At 36.1% G+C, this 22,510-nt stretch overlaps 1 protein-coding gene across 1 annotated transcript in view; it reads right to left on the bottom strand.

The window, feature by feature from the left end:
* heph (polypyrimidine tract-binding protein 1 heph) overlaps positions 1 to 22,510 on the bottom strand; it is a 375,570-nt gene that overhangs the window by 352,632 nt on the left and 428 nt on the right. The window lies entirely within an intron of this gene.

Below are 22,510 nucleotides of genomic sequence, written 5' to 3'. Positions count from 1 at the left end.
CCGCGGCAATCATATCCGTAAATTTAGCTGGTTTAATAATATTCATCAGCGATACGTGGTACATCGGCGAATCGATAAATTTATGTAAAGCGCAGACCGAATATAATTACACTATGCTCAACTGGGGAATAAAGGCGATTTAAACTGGGTAAATTTCGCGTTTGACCGATCGGCAAAAAATAAACTCGCTCATTTAGCTAGGAAATTCAACGAAATAATCAACGTTTTAACAAGTAAATTACCCGTCGCTAACAATAAATTATTTTTCCTATGTATAATACTTCACCGAGCTGACGCAAATTCCGAATCCAAATCGTGTACTTGGTCGCTTTGAAATTTGTTCGATCCCGCGTGCAACCACCAATTCGGTTAAGCAAATACGATATCGATGGACCGATGTATATATTTACAGGAGATCGAATAACCGACGCGATTTACGCGCAAGAGGACAAAGAGATGGATGACCGGCCGTGTTTTTTCGGAAGTCGATTAACATTTGAGGAGAGCGACGAAAACGGGAGGCAGTTTTTTCCTCACTTGATCCGAATAAAAGCACACCTGCAAACTATCGCGGTTAACGGACGTTTTTCGAGAGATAAACGGCATATATACGGTTATCAAAGGAGCAATGATGATCCAATCTCTTGAATTAAATAACATTTTATTATTTTTAACTTCCATCTGTGTCAAAATGTAAATCAATTCATTTCTGTGGTTTCAAAGAAAACATCATCCATATTAACGTATGCATTTAATAAATAATAAATTAAATTTTAATCCAATTTAATACATTGTCTTACGTTAAATTATTTAACTCCATTGTTTTAGTCAAATTAACGACACATTGGATGATAGGAGCAGTGGTGACGTATAGATATGATTAAAAATAACTCGAATTGGATATAATTTGATATTATGAATTTAATAGTGTACATTTAATATATAAGTGTATTTCTATATAAATGTATTGATTTAAAATCATAACCTTCTCCCGTGTCGTATTTAAATATGCCTACAATCTATCACGAAATTAACAGAATTCATTTCAAATGTAATTGTCTCATTTTCGCAAAGCGTAATTTAAAAATTGACGCGTCATAAAATGTCATTAAAAGGCGACGTTAAAATCATATTTTTCGCATATCCGTTGTTAGGACGTAATGAAACCTGTTGAACTACCTGATATCAAAAAATCAATCGTATCTCAGTTAGAGGAACGAAACTCTCTCTTTTTCTATTTTTCGAGGCTCACAACTGATCATATACGCCTAAGATTAGCGAAAAGCGTGTTGGTAAATTTTGTGCGAAGTGTGCTTTAGTGACTGACTCATCGACCAAGATATTGATTTCTGCCGGTTCTTTCAGCTCGATGTGGCTGATTAAATCGCGTAAACGGCCCGTATAAATTCAACGCTTTACCTTTCGTGTGACTCAATCGATCAGCAGCGTAACTCACGCTACAATCACGACGTATCTTTTTTACGCACGCAAACACATTGTCTGATACTGTTATAACTTCATTTGCGCGTAATTGTACTCTGTGGTTAGTATTCATAATCGGTTTTTATTTTAAAATCGTTTTAAGTAAAGTTTTAAGATATACAATACAGCTTTCTGATTAGTTCATATCTTAAGACTATATTTAAAACGATCCTATATAAATATAAGATCCGACTATGAATACTGCCTTATATGACAGATATTAAAAAACCACAGAAAGTATTGAAAAAAGTTCGTTTAAATTAACTTAATGATATGCTATTCAATATAGCCATGAAAATTAATGTATGGCGATTGAATAAAAAGTAACAACATCGAGTACGACGGTGTTATTGAGAACGTGATCTTTACTTAACTTAAAATTACATAAAGGGAAGAAAGTTGTGTAACAAGATTGTTAGCTCGTTTAATTTATCATTAAGCCGAAAAGATTGTATAATGGAGATACTGTAGCTTATTATGCTATATCAAGATCGCTTTTTTAAAATTGAGTACGAAATCGTAATTAAATTTTGAGCACGAGCTTCGCTGAACTTTCCATTGTTCGAGGACCGACACAATCCTACGCGTGCCGTCAAAAAATATCGGACAAGGTTACACAGGTGAGCCACGTGGAACGGACGAGATATTGACGAGATATGTATTTGTGTGCCGTTGCCCAGCGATGTTTCGGGCATGCGAATTTCTGCGTATACAGACAAATGTCGCCTCGCCTCGTCGAATAATCCACAGAATGCGGAAACTACTGTAAACTTTCTAATGTCGTAAGCGATTAAAATTCTACAAGTGACATCAGTTTGCGCAAGACTCCATAAAACCATATACACGCACATGATTAAAAAGTTACAGAAATTCTATCAGCTACCAGAAAGGTATCGAGCACAAGGTTATAAGGCTAAGGTTAAATCCAGAGGTCATGTTTTCAAGGCTCGGTTTTTCGTTATCTGATTAACTTATGGTTTAGACTTGACCTCACTTAATTTGATGATAATGTAAAAATTGTTCTTACTAATGGTTTTGTAATGGTAACTTTAAAAGCCATTCCTTTAGTGATTAACCATAGCTAGAAAAATACAAATTTTACATTATCACCAGATCAAATCAAACTACAAGTTAACGAAAAAATTAAAATACCGGGCCTAACGGAAAAAACATCTAATAAAAGGAAAAAAAATTGTTTCCCTCGCGCGGTGATGAGTCGATCTCCGATGAGATGTGTAAGAGGTAAATAATTTCGATTACGTAAGCCACAATTATATGTATGTGACTTAACGCAAAGTCATACATGCAGAGAAATTAAGTATAGGATAACGTATATATGTATATTACGTAGATAGACCTGACGATGCTGCATTCGCTTTAAAGAATTGCATTTTCCGTTACCTTCAGAATTTTTATTTTATTTTTCCTCGCATAGAAAATGCACAAGGATACGAGCAATGTTAAATTAGAAATGAACAACGCGCGAGAATTACATGACGCATACCCTCGACGCTTTTAAGGTCGCATCCGGTAGTGGATTAAAAAGAGGAGACTTCCGTCGCATGGTTAGAGAATTTTGATCGATCAAAGAAAGTATTTTTGAGCGTGCTCGTCTGCACACGTAGACACGACTACAGACGCTGACGCATTGTGCATACGTTATTTCTTTTACCGATGGTTCTCAGTCGCGAATCCTCAAGGTTATAGCGAAAAGCATTCGCTGCGATGCACAGTTCGTTGTTAACCTCCTGATTATCGTTAATAAATACATATTATTAGACGCTTAATCGTGAAAATAATCATATAAATCACATGTTCATTATTATCTATCTACACAAAACCTACGGCTTGATTCCGCATTTGTCGTGGAAAATTTAGAATTCATTGTACACAGTATAAAAAACATCTTATACTTATGTAAGAAAACTGCTAATTAATGATTAAAGTTAGATGTAATAATATTTAACATTCACAAAGATATAATATTTTTATACATGCATTTTAAATACATTTATCTCAGAGAGGACTACACGCCGATTACTTTCTCTCTGACTTGCAACATAATCAACTGAAATAATAATCTCATAAATTTTAAAAATAATCAGTTCAAGTTCTTTTGAAAAAAGATTTAAATAGCATTAAATCAACGACTAAATTTAATTTGTGAGATTATTATTATTTCAGTTTGATTGTGTTACAAATTCAAAAATATCGACGAGCAGTTATATACCTGCTAAGATACATATTATAAATATATTTAAAAAACATACATAGAAATGTTATTCTTTTTCTCTTATTTGATATATTCATATAAGCAGTCCATGTTCTGAATTGATATTTTATATTTATATTAAAATCTTATAATGAGATCTATGCTTCGATGTTTATTAAAAAACCAGGCAAATGATATACGGCTACAATAGCATATTGTAAATGTGTTACGTGTTACGTGTTTTATGTTAACTTTTACATAATATTTGTGTCACTTCCCAATATATTTATCTTGTGTTAAATTAGCAAAAACTTGAATGGACCATTTGAAACGCGTGAAATGTGTTAAATTCAAATTTTCCAATTCTGTATAACCTATAGATTTTTGTTAAAAAATAATTTTGGCAGAGTCGATGGTTCCTATTTAGCATTAAATATCCGGACATCCTTCCGTACATCTTGCCTGTCTGAATATAATTGACGATGACTGACGACGATGATGGTACGATATCTACATGCTTTAATCTCGCGCAAAACGTCGGCGTTTGCAGCTGCACGCGCACGTCCCGAGCATATAACGGACAAATACGCATACAAATAGCCCGTATGCATATTTATATGCAATACGGCTTGTTGTTTTCGACACACTCGCTCGGATAATAACGGACCGTTAATATTTGCGCGAAGCAATGCGCGCGAGCAAAAGTAACATGCCGCATTAACCTGCGCGATCGCCAGCCTTGCCGAATATATAGGCTTATCAAGCAGCTACCGGTTCGCTTATAATTATCGTTTTCCCGTCGACGATTTTCAAAGTAGGTCGCGTTTTGCGTTACATGATTACAACTCGCGCCCAGGACAAAGGCTATTTGACTCGCGCACCTTTGTTAACCTGACAACATAATTAATCGAGAATAAAACTCCTAATTGATCGAATGCGTGCGCACTTATTTGCCAAACAAAATACATCTACTATGTATATTTTTGCGTCGATTGTTGCTCCAAGTAACAATCTGAATATTAAACTGAAAGAACAGTTTTGCTGAAGTATCCAAAAATTTAGACATAGAACGTTTAAATGTTGCAAAATGCTGCAATAAATTTAAACAATGCTGCAACAAATTTTAACATTTTAGCAAGCATCTACCAAACAAAATTAATTTCAGATTTGTATCTAGCTAAATTTTTTATACACCATTTATTTCCATGTATAAAAAATCTAAATATCGAAAAAAAACACAAAGTAAATAATAAAACTTTTGTATGCTATGAAAAAATCAACTGCTTGCAAAAATAGTAAAACTGAACAGAATTATACGATATTATTTTTCAGCATATTAATATCTTTGAAATATGATGCCTGATTGAGCATCGAAATTATTAGAATTTAATTTAATTCGCGAAATTTACTATAGTGGTTTAATTGTGTTTAGTCCGGAAATATTTCGGTGCACAGTTCATTGGACTACAATTGTGGTATATATGTCAAGTACATATATATCATATTTAGTGATTTCAAGATTGAATTATTTAAAGCATTTTAAGATCTAGCTTCGACCATATAGGGCTCTTATTTATCGGTTGTGTCTCTCACATACGCGGTCTGAAAAATGATATTATTGAACAGAATTATTTATAAGGCGAGATATCTGCCAAAATCAAAGTCGATGAAAAGAAAAACTATTTTATTGACTACAGCGCGTTTGATCGGAGAATAAGGGGCGAGGACAGTAGACACAGAAAGAGAGAAAAGCGAGGGTAAATTAACCGGTTTGAAGAATGTCGACCCTCGAACGATCGAGTCACGAAAAACTTGAGAGGCACCTGTAGTCCTTCGCCTCTTGTTACTTACATTCTTTAAAATTCGAGAAACTTCTATAATCGTCATTCGAAATGCATCATGAGGTCTGTTCTTTTTGGCTGAACTTTTGCACCAGTTCATCTTTCTTGCTTTTCTCTCCAGGAGGAAAGAGAAAAAAAGATGAACTGGTGCAAAAGTTCAGCCAAAAAGAACAGGCCTATGGTATCCAACAATGATTGTGATGCATCACAAAGGCGAACAAAGACAGAAGGGACGGAAAACCGGTGTAGCTGCGTGAACAAGAAAGGACAAGAAAAGAAGTGAAGAAGAAAAAAAAGAAACTTTCAGGAAATGGTTCCGAGAAATCAGTATACGAATACATAGTGATCTCGATTTTCTCAGAGGTTTCGATTCCACGGCCTTGAGTATTTCGGGAAATTATCCGTGAAGTTACGAAGAGAAGTTACGAAAACGTGGTCCGCACTCTGAATACACGCAAACACGTAGTCGTCGAGACGGATAATGCGATCGATACTTGGAAAGTATCGCAGGTCTAGATAGCGGAAACTATCACACGGAAAGTTTCACGATACTTAGGTATTACCACAAAAATATCAATGTCGTAATATCAATACTTTATTATCGTGTCAACTGATACAGCTCGCATGTACGTGAAAATATTTTATAGGCAAAGTATACTTGAGTTGTTGATAGTCTCCCAAAGGCGAGTTTTATCGACTCACTTTTTATAAAAAACATGAAACGTAATGTAGAACAGACATTGACATAATCAAATCTTCATGAACAAATAAGAGAATTACAAAAAAAGGGAGATATCGAGACATTCAACCTTCGAGAGAATGAGACGAATCGCATCATTACGCAAGATATTCGTACGCACACTTGACCTACCAACATACTTTCACTTTTTTTCCATTCGGAGAAAGAGAACGCGAGTCTGTTTGCAATCCCTTTCATGTTTCGTACACGTGAACAAATTGACGAAGGGAGCCGATCAAAATCGCGAAGATCTAATCTCGCCTCCAGGTAAAAGCAAAAGCACGCCGATAGCGAGGGTGAAAGTTCTGCGATCGAAGTTACCCCAAAAGAACTCCGAGAACTCTAACAAATTCATCAGCCTCTTCTCAAACTTGAGTTTTTTTTGCACGTGACTTCGTGAACTTTATAACTAAATAAATTCGAAAGTGATATTATATGGCTAATACCGTTCAATATCTTAAAATATCATTATTAACATCATGGGCGTGCCAAGATTTTGTTTGTTAGGAGGGAAGGGAGGCAAATTAGAAATTAGAGTTAAGACTTGAACTCGGAGACGAGGAGAGTAGTCGAGTAATATTATTGGATTTGTTTTGTTTCATATTATCATTTTTAATTAATTACTAGTAGATACATATAAATCACAAAATTATACATTTAATTTACAAATTTACTTTATTTTTCTCTTAAAATTATAAAAACTGATTCTTCAAACTAAAAAAACTTAAATTTATAACTCTTAAAGTCTTCAAAATATATTTTTATAACTGTTATGTCTAATTCTTTTTTCTTTTCTAAAATTAATTTCTTGCGAATACTCATTAAGCATAGTCCATTTAAGCGATTTTAATTATATACATATATTTTTGTTCTTCTTTAAGATTTAGGAAACCACTCCCCTTTCCTCCCCCGGTAACGTCCATGATTAATATATTTTCGAGTTATTATCATGAATTAAGTAAACATTTATCAATAAAAATGAACAACTTTAATAAACAAATAGAATTCCCGATAATTAAAATGAAAGAAAGAAATAGTAGGCTTGAAGATGATTAAAAATGTAGCCGAAACGTATGGAACATCATTTATGTAACTTTTATTAAATTAGATATTTCAAAAGAATAGCTTTTTAAAAATTTTGAAACGGAAAATAACAAAAATAACATTTGATCGTGTTATGAGAATATATTCTTTTCGCCGAGATTGTTTGATTAATCAATCATTTTCCGTCTAGTTCAAAAATAGTTTTTCCCCTTTTCAAAAAAATTTAATTCTTTTAGTTGTGTCACTTTTGAAGTATGCGAGCGATACCATTATATACTTATGATAACGAAAATTTAACCGTGACGCACACAGTAAGACGTAAAACTTGCCGAGCAGACAATGTGTTAAAAATAGTATGCCGTGTGACTAGATTTTTGTTCTAGCAAACAATATATTTATTTTAACCCATTCCTATCTATCTCTAAAATAATAACTAACTAAATTTTTACAAATATGTGTCACAAAGGTGACAATTCAAGTTTAACAATATCTAGAACACCACAGATAATATTCAACTGTCAATTTTCGGAATACTGTTATTTGCAGCTATATTGTATTTGCCATGAGAATACCCGAGTGTTCGCAAACATTACAAATGGTTCTTGACCTCAATGGATTCTCCTGTATTTGTTGCACTTCGCTTACCAGCATTCGCGTCACACTACTGATTGCGTCATTAAGATAAGTATAATTGCAACGAACAATTTAACACGGATATCGAGCATAATGTTGAGCACTACTGTCGAACAGTTTCAAAGGACATAGATTCCACGAAATATAAGAGGATATTTTCTTGTTTTTGCTTTTTTTTCTTTTATTCTCCCGCGATTTGTTATACTCGGTTGGATCCCTATAAATCAACTGTTCATTGTTGTTCTGCTTCATCGGTTTATATACCTACAGAAACTGTAAATATTTCAGTTTAATAACTTTAAATATTAATTTAATATACGCAAAACAATATTATTGTACGAAAATACTTTTGAGAGCTTTCAGGATATTATACGATCGAAATAATATTTTTCCTAAATAAAAATATCTTTCTTTGTGCGATCCTTTCTGTATCTACAATATTTTTCGAGCTGACAATACCGTTTTGCACGAAATATACTGTATATCAATGGACACCAATGACGTCAAACGTATCAGATAACAAAAATACAATATTCAACGCGTTTCGATTATTACATTTTCTGCGTTACAAATTTTATCTCTATGTAATCCGATTTATAGCACGCACAAAACTGTCCTGCGTAACAATATTCTAGGATTAATCATTTCACCAGACCTTGAAATTTATCAGGTATTTTGCGGTGTTTTACTGGATACGAGTACTATTAGGATTTACGATTTATCTTCGCATGTTATTAGACTTTAAAACTTTTGCATTTGACGAATGTTTCGCGGTGTATTTTAGGGAAAAACGGAGCCACACACAGTGAAATTTAAGTACAGGATTTTCTCGTAAAGTTCACGGAGGCCTATAATTCGCGAGTTCCCTTTTACCAAGGGAAAATATCACATTTCCAAAGTTTCCGCAGGTAGAAGCGACCCCGTTTCACGGAGGGTTAATTTCTTGCATTCGACGTTGTTCGAGTCCCCTTTGTTCGTCCCGTAGCTATTATGTGGCCTCCGCCTCTCTTTCCTTCGCCGGCCTCATCCACCGGGGCGTCTCAAAGCGTGGAGGCGGCTTAATAATTCAAATGTTTACCGTCGCTTTCAAAGATAAGCTGATAAAAGCGTGCACTCGTCTCGTGCCAACGTAGGCAGCGGACTTAAAATCGTGCGTGTGTGCGTGTGTGCGCACGTGTGCACAAAAGGAACGCGCGGATGTAGCGTGATTCTCGGTAACGCATTGAGCGCACATGTGCACATTCATGTACGCAGCGCAACGGATTAATCTCCGATCGGCGCGTCCCGGTGCCAAGACGTCACTTTCATTAAATCACCGTCACGCAGACGGTAACCTCGTTTCCGCTGCCGACAGTGCCAACATGGGTACAATGTAATCGAAGAGCGTTGCGACACACGCGAGCGAGCGATACGTTCTAGCTCCGGGTAAAAACATGAACTGATCATTATTCTAGCAGACGTAATTTGTTTTACCCCTTTCAAGTTTCGTGATGTAAAACTTAGAAATAGGTTGCGCATGAATTAATTACCAAGATAAGACGCTCTTTAAATGGATATCGAGGAATATATAGCTCCCTTATTTCAAAGTGACACAATTCAAAAAATTAAACTTTCCAAAGGAGAACAACTATTTTTCAACTTGACAGAAAATTAATGACTAGTCAAATAATGTCGGAAAAGAGAATATATTCCTAACGTGATCAAATGTAATTTTTGTCATTATTGTTTCAATATCCCAAAAAAATCTTCCTTCTCTTTTCTTAAATTGTAATTTTGACAGTTTTTTTTAATCACCCTTTTTGGAGCTTCCAAGATATTACACGATCAAAATACTTTCCTAAAAGTATCTTTCTCTGTGCAACACTTTCTATCTGTACTATTTTTCAAACTGACAATAGTCGTGACGATTTTTTTAAAAACCATCCTTTTTTAGACGATTGTGACGATTTTTTATGAAGTTAAATTGATTACTTTTAATAATTAGGATAATATTCATTTAATTCATTCATGGTACTATCTCCAAAATCAAGCTATTTCTTCAGTTGTCACTTTTTAAGTACGAAAGCGATACCTATGCCAAAAGAATGATAAAAAAATAGGAATAAAGCGATCTTCGTGAAGTTTCATTATTAAAATCTCATTATTTTGCACGAAATACGCCAATCTACCGGCAGTTGAGTCAGTGGAATAGTTCGATCAATTTCGACTCGAACAACGCGAAATCTAGGAACAGCTAAACACATCGGCTGCGTAATTATGCGTGCAAAATGCAATTGTCCTCTCCACCAATAATCGAAACGCGTCCATCCGAGCGCGATTATTGTTTCGAAGAGTGCATCGACAATGCTTCGTTTCGCAATAATCTCATCGTGCTGAGTAATACCTTTGCCAGACGGAATGACGATACGTTTGCGAATAGAACACGCGCAACGCATCCAATGCGCAAATTGTCGTCCCGAATGTACTCGCCAGATTATTTCACTTGACGATTACCAACCGGCTGTCGCGTGTTATCATTTTATCACATGTTCAAAATGCAGGAATGTTCCAATAAAGAAATTTAAGAGTTCTGCGAATGTACTCAAGAGCGCCGTTATTTCATAATTGTGTATATACAACCTTGGCCAAAAATAATAGGCTCCTTATTAATTATTATTTAATGTTTTAGTTCAAAAATTGATTTATGGCATTTGTTGTGAATTATCCTTTGTTTCAAGAACCCTTTAAATTTATGTATAATATCGATAACCAATCGGAAATAATACAGATAAAAGAGTTCCAGATAATTAAAAAAATTACCGGTGCCTAATAATTTTTACCAAGACTGTATTTATAATTGTGTTTTTATTCATATAATTATATTTCACGATTTTCTCTCTCTTTTTCTTTTACTTCTCATACTTTAGAATAATATCAAAAGTATATATAATATTTTAATTAAGTGAAACTTATCTTATAATTAAGCGTACACAAAGTTTTTTTATATGATATGAGCTACTTTCAAGAGCTCTCGAGATCTCGAGTTATACCATCGTGTGGGATCGACTTTTATATAGCAAGCTGCAACTACTTACACAAACTTATCTCTCGTAAAAGATCACACTTTGTGATAGGTACTCTTTATAAAAAAACTGTCGCTATATTTTTATCGCGATACGTAAGCCACTAATCGCAAGTTAACGAGTCACTGACAGTACAGGCAGGTGCAGCTCTTCAAAATCCACGACAGAGTGAAGCGTCGGTAATAATATAAACACCGGTGTCTCGAGCATGTGCGGCGAAACTTGAACAGCTGTACTCAACCAACGGATTTTCTTCTAGTGCGAAACAAACTGATTTAGGGCGTAAACAGAGGCGCACCGATTCCCGAATAACCTTTCCCGCCAGATCGAAAGGTCGTACTCGTGAAGTGATCCAGGGAACGATTCGAAATGCTGAGTTATATATGACCAGAGATACGTGACGTAAAACAGCTGCCGATGCCTCTTGGTTATTCGAGCGGAACTAATAAACGATCGCTAATGCGTGGATTTAAGAAATACTTTGCGATATTACGTGACCTTGCATGTATGTAAAGTGTTGAATTTTCAAACTTGAATTTCCATGGAAATGACTTAAGAAAATAACTGCCTTAGCGAGCGATTAATAAATCCTAATCGGGAATTTAAGTTTTCGTAGAAATTTTTGACGAAAAAAGATTGAGATAGGAATTCTCAATTAAGGTAGACTTTATTAAATTTAACATTTCACATGAAACAATTTAAGTTAAGCATTAATAATTGCATTTAATAATTAAAATTAGTACGAGTTTGCGATTGTTCGTCGACTCTTTTAATTCCGTTTAGCATCATAAATAAAGACAAAAGATTGAACTAGCTGGAGTTGATCTAAATCAAAATAGATGTAAACCAGTCCCCACAATGGAAGTTAAATAAGCACTCCGCGGGACACAATAATTCGGTTGCTTTTGGTCTGTGACTGTAAAGCTGACCCATTTGCCTGCAGATGAACGTCTGCTCACAGTCACACTAATGAGTCTCGGAATGAAAACAGAAGTAAGTAAGGGACTCGTTGGCCCTGACACACATTCGTAGAGATTGAATTTTCAAGAAGCCTGAAGCGCGTCATTTTCTCGAAGAAAACTTAAGATATATATTAATAAAATCGAGTTCCGTTAACTCTTATCTAACATAATACACTGTTAGATATCAAAGAAGCAACGGTAACTCAATTCCTTGAATTAAATAACTTTTTGTTATTTTTAATTTCCATCAAAATGGAAATAAATCCATTTCTATGGTTAATTTCAAAGTACACAACGTTTGTATCAACGTATGCACTTAGTAAGTAATACATTAAATATGAATCAAATTTAACAAATCTTCATGAGTTAAATTATTCAACTCCATTGTTTTAATTAAATTAACGATATATTGAATAGACGATCTATAGAAATAAGTAAAAATAACTCCAATTATTAGGTATAATTTAACATTATGAATTTAACAGTATAGTACAGTCTGTCAGATAGCTGTTTGCAAAAGAAAGAGCAAGAAAATAAGAAAAATAAAACATATAGCCACGTCTAAATAAAATACAACCATTTATAATTTACAGGAAGCAACATAGTTACTTCCTGAATTATAATTTCTGCAAACACGAGAGAAAGATATTCTACCACAAATCGAATTATAAAATCGCGCTTCGCCAGATCTATCACAGAAGTCACTCTCCGTTATTTTTCCTCGATGAAACCCGCGCGGCTGTCACTACGCCGCGACATTTTTATCGCGCAAGAATATCGGCGGCGTTCCACCGAGCAGTGGAATTAATTAAGTATCTCTCTCCGCTCGGTGGGTGGACGTGCGGGATGGCGAAATTACTCGCTTCCTGGTTGAAGAGCCTCGGATTGTTCGCCGACGCGAGAACCGACGCGCGCTGAGCTCCGTTTACATCGCGTCATTTTCTATAATAATTAGTATTATCGAACACAGCAAATTGCCGCAACCGCGAATGACGGAAAGTTAGGTTTCCCTCCATTACCATCTTAAAACGTCATTTTCAGAAAAGCCGAGAATATACGACGTATCGTGAAGATCTATTATTTTAATGTTCGCCAAATATCGGTATCATAAAAATTTCTACGTGATAAGAATTTTCCATCCATCTGCACACAGAACGACTAATCTCCATTTTTTATCATGTATACTATACCAAAAACCATTTTCCTACAGAGGGATATACCCAAAATACGCATGATAGCGAGAACGCTTCTGCGGCTTACGCGTAACAAGAAATTGATTTTCGACAGCGAGGAAAAAAAACAAAGGGAGACAGAGAGGGAGAGCAAATCGCTTTCGTCCGCGCGACCAAAAATCGTACTCTCGTCGAGCAATCTCGGTAATCCGATCTAATTAACAAGGAGACATGATCGGATCATCGAATACTCGCATTATTGGATACGCTGCATCGACGATTTTGTATACACACGATGGAATTGTTTTCGAAACCGGCCGACAAACGACGCCGATAAACGACGGTGCAACGCTCCGCGGCTCATCGCGTTATTTTCAGCGGCTCGCCGCGACGCTATTCTGTCGATTTATTTACGGCACAAACGCGACGAACCAACGAGAGAATCCTTTATTCCGACCGCATTTTGAAAATCGTAGACGATGTTTGATCGGGACGTTACACATTATTACATCGCGACATCTACAGGCACGACGTCACAACGACTCGGGACACATAAGACCTGTTCTTTTTAACTAAACTTCTTGCACAGCTCATCTTTTTTCTTCAATATGAAGAGAAAAAGAGAAAAAATGAACCGTAAAAAGTTCATCTAAAAAGAACAAATCTACAGATATACTTATAAACACAGTTGGAAAATTTGTATTAAAACACATTTCACGTGTCCCAGACGGACCACTCAAATTTTTGTGTTAACTTTTATAAGACGGAAAAGTCATTATAGTGATATTGAAACAGTGTCATATTTTGAAACATAGCATATAATGAAAATGAATTAAATAACAAATCTTATTCAGGGAGAGAGAGAGAGAGAGAGAGAGAGAGAGAGAGAAGAGACGAGTTGTAAGATTTTTAAAACAGATAGCCGTCTTCTGAAGGATAATTTAACAGAAGATCAGATTAGAAAATAACACAAATATCATGTAAAAAGTAACACACAAAAATGTAACACTTGAACACAATTTGGAAGTAAATTATAGAAACAATTTCTTCTGTAAAATTAACATTTATAATATATTAACACATTTTATTCATTTATCTTACTAGAATTTGCGTTTTAAAATAAATTATTCTTTATATTAATTATTTATTACCCATGAATTATTAACACTAAGAAACATTAAATATTACTTTAACACAAAATATTCAAATAACGTAATCATATTATTTTAAATTAGCACCTGGGTTAAAAATTCAACACAAAAAAAAATTTTAACACGACTCGGTTTTAACAAATACAAAATATTTTTTACTGCATGTATATATTTACGATCTTATTTTCGCAAATTAGCAGAAATAAAAATCCGCGAGATTATACGTTCAGAAAAGAGAAAACAAGAGAGTGGAAAATCGGTCGAACTTTTCCATTAGAAACAAAAAGTTTATGCTGTTAGAAAAAGAAAAAAGTGCCTATCTGGCGACGATTTCAAATAATCACTTATTGATATCGTAAAGTGAGAATGAAAGTTGTAGCGTAAAAATGTTTAAATAAAACCGCGAAAGCTTTTTACGACAGTTTTTCTGCAACCAAACCATTAGCTGGAGCAGAATAACCATCACACGATCGTATTCACGATTATTAGCCCGTCCGTTAATTTGTCGTCTCCGTCGACGACAAGCCGTCTCCACGAAAGACAGACGGGCCTGCGCCGTGAGTATTACGGCGGCAGTTAATTTTCAGTATCGATCATCCCGCGCGCAACGAGGGCGATTTAATTAATTAATTTCCCGCGACATGAGTTACGAGTACCCTGTTGGACGTTCGATCGCCGAGAAAATGGAGTCTTCTCGGTGATGCGCCTAAACACTAAACCTCTCGTTCATCTTGTGAATTAGAAAAATGACATTTTGGCGATACAGATTTGAATCGTGCCAAATCAGAAAGCAAGAAAATCAGTAAAATGTACTGATTCAAAATCAGTTAGAAGCTTACATTAGTTGAGTTTAATAGAGAAAACAGCTTCGCAACTGTTGTAAAGTTTTTTTAATATAATTGGTTTCTACATTTAGCTCCAATAAGGAATTAAAAGTAAGATCAGATATCATATAAAAGAATTTTACATTTGCAAAGCTGCTTTCTCTGTTGAACGCAATCATTCGGTTACACCCATTTTTTTAAATATTTTTTTAAATATGAAAAAATATTAGAGCGATGATAGACAAAGTTCTTTACAAGCCTCGTACGGTTTATACGGTAAAACGTAAGCGTTTACTCGCAGCGTGAACGCACTCGCAAGTTGAGAAGCTCTCGCGTGATGGCGGCTCTTAAATTACACTCGTTTCATGCCGAATGAAATTGCGTATCACCTCTCGCACAGAACGTCACGTCAATGCCACGCAAAACCCGTGCGTTGCTTATTTTTCCACGGGATAGTTTCCGGTAGATGTTTACCCGAGCGGAAGACTCCGACTGAGGCATAGGAACGTAGAGAAGGAGAGATAAAGAAGAGTTCTTTTACTCCTCTCGCAATGCTACCCTCTTCCGCGGAAAGCTAGCCGGCGGTTTGAAAACCGCAAATCGCGAAACACGGAAATCACGCAGTGGGAGAGGGGGTGGGAATACCGTCGAGCAATCGATTACCGGAGAGGAATCGCCCTCTTATTACTCCAGACAACCGCTTTGTGAAGCGTTACAAAACGAACGCCACATCGATCGACAATCGATGCGATCACAGAACAAACAAATGCTGGAAAGAATCCAGATTGACGGCTATAAATATGTGGATGCTCGGGAATTCGAGCGAAATTGCTCGACGGTATATGTCTAAAAAAAATATATTAGATAAAAAAAGATATATTACGAAAAAAATTCAGGAAGAAAAAAATACAAGTTTAAAATTTCCTCGGTGCCGGGTGTTATGTATATCACAATTTTTTATTAGGCATTCCCGTTGTCTCTTGCATCTTCTGGGAGTTTCCGGACATAATCCATGCTTACAAATCACGGAAGAAAAATCGACGGGGCCACGATACATCGACCATAAATGTAGCAATAGAAAAATATAATACGCCTCGCGAACCCAAAATACGAGACTTCCAAGTCCGATGTAAAGAAAATAGAAGAGAAGAACACTTCTCTCTCTCGAAAGGAAATATTCCACTCACGTTACGAAGGAGAAGGAGAATTGATGGATCGCTTTGCGGGAGTCGGATGACCTTGATGATCAAAAGAGCTCGCACCACGTGGGTGGCCATTTGACTTAAATGTCACTTAAATAGCTTCGAATTTTACAAACATTATCATCATAAAATGCTGATTATAAAACGCTACAACGATATTTTTACACAACTTCTCCAGATACAAGAGAGGACAAAAAAAAAAATGCTCCACGTTATAACAAAAAATAAATAAAATAATGAATAATCGAAATAATAAATGCATAAAATTGTAAATGCATTATTATTAACGAAATATTGAACATTATGCTTGTGTGTTTCAAACTGTGTACAGTAAAAAAACATTTTATATTTATATTAAAACCGATCGATCCTCTTTAAGATTGAAGATGTTGAATATATTCGAATATTAATTTAACATAATATATGAGTATATTATTTTAACATTTTGTTAAATTGATATCCAACATTTCTTAACGTTCAAAATAACAATAAGTAAGTAAACAATTAACATAAAAATATTATATTTAAAAACAAAAATTCTCTAAGATAAATGTGTAAATTAACATACTATACGTATATGTCGATTTCCCTAAAATGTATTATAAATGTTGATTTGTGAAGAAATATTTTTCACAATTTACTTCCAAATTACGTCAGTGTCATATCTTTATATTAATTTTTTTACATAGATTACAATCTAATTATCATAAAATATTTATGTTACTTCCTAACATATTCATCTTGTATTAAATCAAGGCAAAAATTTTTATGGCCGTTTAGGAAACACGAAATGTGTTAAATTTAACATAAATTTTCCAACGATGTAAGTCGTGATTTAAAAAAAGGTACTGCATTTTTATTGGCGTGCGAAAGAACTATTACGCCATATCAGTATAGAAAGTAAGCAGTAAGATAAAGCGAAGCTGAGTTTACATTACAATCTAATTATCATGAAATCGATAGTTACAGTCCTAATTAAGATAACGGTAACTGCGTTTAGTCCACGGAAATGTCTCCGCGCGGAGGGAAAGGTTATTAACTTGTAAAAAAGGGAGGATGCCAAATTGACCTTCCGCGCTTAATAAATCCTTTAATATCTCGGTTATGGGAAGCATTTAGTCGTCTCGTAGGTCTCTAAGATCGTTCCAGCGCATGCTCAACATTCTTGGCATAGGGTTCCCATAAATTGCGAGTATGATACGTCCTGAAAACGTCGGCCGGAGTACTTTAACACTAAACGATGAGAAGAACAAAAAGAAAGAAAAGATTAAACGGATGACACGTTGGATCGATATCAAGGTAAAATGAGACACCTAACGTGCGCACAGCACGGTTGGTGTTATAAAATATCAGCAAACGAGTTTTCGCAACCTGTCAACGCTTCTTTAAAACTCAATAATAATTCTAGAACTAACCGATAAAATTCATCATTGATTATTATTCAATAGTCATAAAATTGTATTTCCTGCCATTAATACTTCTGTTAAATATCGTTACAATTAATTCTTTATCGTTGCAGAGCAGAATATTAAAAAAAAACCGTTGACCTCAAAAATAAAAATAAAATAGAGAAATTATATTTAAGCTTAAATTGTGTTTCGTATCCATTTTGACTTCATACTCTTCAAATGACAACGAAAAGATTTTCGTGTTAGGCAAATATTCTCGCAAATGACAAAAGCGAAGTCTAGAGCGCGTCGAAAGGCATTCGAGGCTGAACGAGGAGCTCGAGTTTTTTCTCGAATTACGAAACGCGTCTCGCATAATGATGAACCACGGCGATTTCGATTTCAGTTGCGACGCCGATGAAATAGAACCAGCCAGCGGCGACAGAAAAAGAGGGCTTAGCGATAGTGAGAACCGGTTCTCGCGATTCGGGCGAGATGATCGTACCACGGCAGAAATGGTTTAATCATAATCCGAAAGCAATATCGTGAGATAGCAAATGCAGGTGCATCAGCGAGTGCATCATGAAAGAAAATAGCTGTCGAACGTTTTGCGAACGTCCGCGCGATTACCATTCGCGGCGCAAAAATACACCCGAGACAGTCTTAGTCATCGATATTCGGATCACGGCCACAATTACGGCCGATATCACCGACTGTGGAATTTCAGGCCGAGATATGGCATGCATTGCGAAGTAGCCCGTGAACCCTTTCAACACACGGCGTAAAAAAAAATTACCGAGAAAGATAGATAGATAGACAAATGAAGCGTTTATTATTGTTCCCTAAGGCGAGAAGAACAAAAAAGCCGCAATAATAATAACAAAGAATACGAGAAAATAATACATAAAAAAAATAATAAAGAATACAATAAAGAAAAAATGTAACATAACAAGGAGAGAGTCAAAAAGATTAATAAGAAATATTAAGAAAAGAAAGATAGGAGATCGATGAAAGAGAAAAAATATTTTTCCAATCTCTACCGGCGTGTAGAGAGCCTCTAAATTGAAAATTTCATAATTGAAAATTAATTATGAACTCAGGTACAATACACCCTGCGGGTGATTAGCAAGCTGTGATTGAGCCCGACGCGGTAACCTTTTTTGTCCACTGGCTAACTAATCGCGATTACAGTAGATTTCCTATTACGTCGATCGGCGACATTCGCGAGCACAAAAGGTGTGGTTTCTAATTCCCGAGGAAGCAATTACGCGTTGTAAGTTGCTTCACTCGTTCGTTGGCGAGACTCGCTCTTGCTTGCAAGAAGGTATGCTCTGATTGCCGGTTTGCAGCCTAGTTTCTATTGACAATGGCGCCGTTGACGACGGCGACAAATCTTGCTCAATGAGGCGAGTCCAAAAAATACGAATTTCATCCTCACGTCACGAATGCGAAAGTGCCGGAATTTCGAAGCGAGCTAAGCAAAATAAAATGCTGCGTTTAGGACAAGTTGCATATTTCAAAGCAAAGTAATATTTTACAAAAATTATTTTCAACCTAGTTTATGTTTTCAAACACTAAGAAAAAAGAGTTTGATATTTGTGCAACTATAATTGCACGGTAAAATAATTATGACTAGAATCTCCATTTTTATTATAATTATTACCCTAGGCTATTGTTATTATTAACATTGTAGCAGTAATAATAATTAGTGACCCTTTAATAAGAGTCACAAAATAGTGTCAATTTTTATTGGCACTGATCAAAATAGTTGAAAATGGACGAAATAGAAGATTCCGATTATATCGATCACACACACAAAATTCCAATTATCTAGAATTTAGTAGAATTAACTAAAAAATTTTCATTCGTCCCATTTTTAATCAGAATTTCAATTAATCCAACCCAGATATTTTTTTCTTAGTGTACCATTTTTTCAATAAATTAATAAATACAATACTGTATATCCCAGTCGTACCATTTTTGCAGAAGAATAGCGTCACCGACCTAAATTGATATTATTTCGTGACTTCTATTAGAAGGTCTCTAATTATTGCTGCAACATTATCAATATGATATCTATAAATTCGGAGAATAAATCTAAAGAGAATTCTAAAGAGAATTCTAAAGAGAATCTCTTAGAACCTCCTTAAAAGAACCTTCTTAAACCGTCGTATCTAAAACATTAAAAAGACGTAGCCGAGTGATTGTTTCAGCGATCGCATTTTCGTCGCTAGATTAGGATATCGGGAAGAGCCGGTGACAAGCATAGAAAAGAGGTTTGCGTCGCGAGAACGGGACGGCTCTCCGAATAAAGTCGCGTGCAACGTCGCGGCGGCTGGGCTGCACGATCGCGAGGACGCGCACAACAGTGATTCTCACGATCCTGAAGAACTTGGCGTACCGATCCGACTGGCGTACCACGACCGCGGGGTACCGTAGGCCAGGTGCATACATGCATACGGCTCGCACGTACGAGGCCGTGGGTTCGAGGAACGCGACGTTGCGCCGCGCAATGCGGCGCCGCGATAAGCCGCGCGTAACTATGCGCCACCGGCAGCCAAGCCGGACTGTTTACGGCAGTAATTTTTACGCCCACCGCCTCGCAAAAACGCGCCTCTCTTTCCGTCGTCGCGTCGTGTGTTGCAACCAGGAACGGCAACTCGTTGATACCAACTAAACGCTCGTCGGATCGCCCATCGTCGTTTCTCTTCTACCGTCCCTGCGACAGCGACGTTGTTTTCCCAGGTAAATGATTGTTGCACGAGATACGTTTGTACAGTAAGCCGAGCTCTCGTCGTGAAAAAGAACCAGTCTACTATCAGTTCTACTTTGAAGCCTCTCGAGACGCGACAGAAAATTATTTACTGGTAGACGTGACATAAATATTCAACGACATTAGACTACAGGTACTAGACAAATAGGCGAGGAAAGAAATATGCATGAGCGCAATTTATAGACGCTTCCTGCTAAAAATGAAGATTAATGAATGTTGACAAACGACCGCTTAGGAGATCGAGTACCTTCTAAAAAAAGTATATTGTATTTGTTGTACTGTCACATCTAATCACTACTCGTATAAAGATAAATATAAAATATTTTCCTATGAAATAGAGTAAAGTGGTATATTTCGAACATGGTATAAAATATGAATGAAATAAACTTTGAATCCAATTTTCGAGATTCAAGTTTAGTTTCTTCCTGTGTGTTTAGTATCCACCACACAATGCGACACGGTTACCACCTTTGACCAGTGTGTCTCTAGAGATCTGGAGATTGAAGATTCTCTTTTAGAGGTCGCAATGTTCTGCTGAAATTGTTACCGTCTTGTAATTTCTCTAAAAAAGAAAGAGTCACCAGATCTGGTCCTACCACCAAAGATTAGTATCTTTGCTAGAAATCGATTGCCACTACTGATATTTCGGTTTTGTCTAAAAAAAAAACGCTTTCTCTAAAAAAAAAAGGTCAAGAGATCTCTTCTTAAAACTAAATGAAAATAAACGCGAGCACTTAAAAAAAAAGTCATGAAAATTTGGAGTAGCTAGCCGAAAATTCTTTCCGTCAGCTGAAGATGTTCAAAAATCTCGACGAAATCTCCGACTGAAAACCGGCGAGATGATAACTACAATCACAATTTGACAAAAGATAAAATTTACGCAGACTTATATTATTAATGAAGTAATTTTAAAGAATACGTTATGATTGAAAGTATCACATGGTATCAAAGAAAGTAAAGTTATGCATATTTACTATCCCAATTAAATTAGTGAAACGTTGCTCCGATTTTAAAAAAATTCAAAATATTCTACTGAAAAGTTGCTATATTGAATTCGCACTTTTCTATCAGTGCTACGATATTTTTTATTATTAAAATTATTAAGTATATTATCCCTCCTCGCTTAATGCGTTGTCTACAATAAGGGCCATGACACACAAACAAACTTAAGCAGTAAAACGTAAACAATAAGCGAATCAACCAATCACAGTAGAAACTGTAAGCCCATAACGTGAGCAATAGCTACTCCAACACGTTGATTTCCTTACTGCCTAAATCTTACATCTTAAACTTTTCTATGTGCCAAGGCCTTAGAGCCTTAGGGTGCCATTTCACGACACGCTAAAAAACAGCGTCAGGATGATTACTGTTTCAGGGGGTCAATCACGTAATTTTTCCCTAGGGCGGAAACGTGAAAAATAAAAATACACAACAAGTTTTCACTTTTCACGTTTCCGCCCTAAGGAAAAAGTTACACGACTGACTTTCCAAATTGCTCGATTCGAGATTGAACGTCACGACGCAACTACACCCTTTTCATGTTACTTTCACTATACGGTGTTAATTTCGGTCATACATATGTATAATCCATTTTGACACTGAAAATAAGCATCAATCAACAGCATGAAGAGACACCTTTAAGCTATAAGAAGTGATTAATCATAGTTCGCTTATTCTCTTCACATCCGACTGTAATTAGTCAATTTCTTACGACTTAAGGCTTTATTACTCCATTGTAGACTCCACGAACAGATCCCAATCGCGGTAATCCCTTTCGCAATCTCGAAAGAAAGTCCGTCACGTGTATCCAGTCGGCGGCACCTGTTTCTCCTCAGCAGAAGCATATTTCCGCTCGTTTGCGCAAGCCGGGTTGCGCTCCGAAAGCAGCGCGGGAAATCGGCTTTCCGACCGGAGCACGTAGGAAAGGGCCAAGGCCGCGGGACCGTGACGGATGGTATCCGTCCGAGGGAGAACAATCGCTCGGTCGGCCGAGTAGACCGAGACCGAGGCGTCGTCGACGGAAAT

This window comes from Mycetomoellerius zeteki, unplaced genomic scaffold (assembly GCF_001594055.1).
Source record: "Mycetomoellerius zeteki isolate Tzet28-1 unplaced genomic scaffold, Tzet1.0 scaffold124, whole genome shotgun sequence".
Lineage (NCBI taxonomy): Eukaryota > Metazoa > Arthropoda > Insecta > Hymenoptera > Formicidae > Mycetomoellerius > Mycetomoellerius zeteki.
This window is presented reverse-complemented; position numbering and strand designations above follow the sequence as displayed.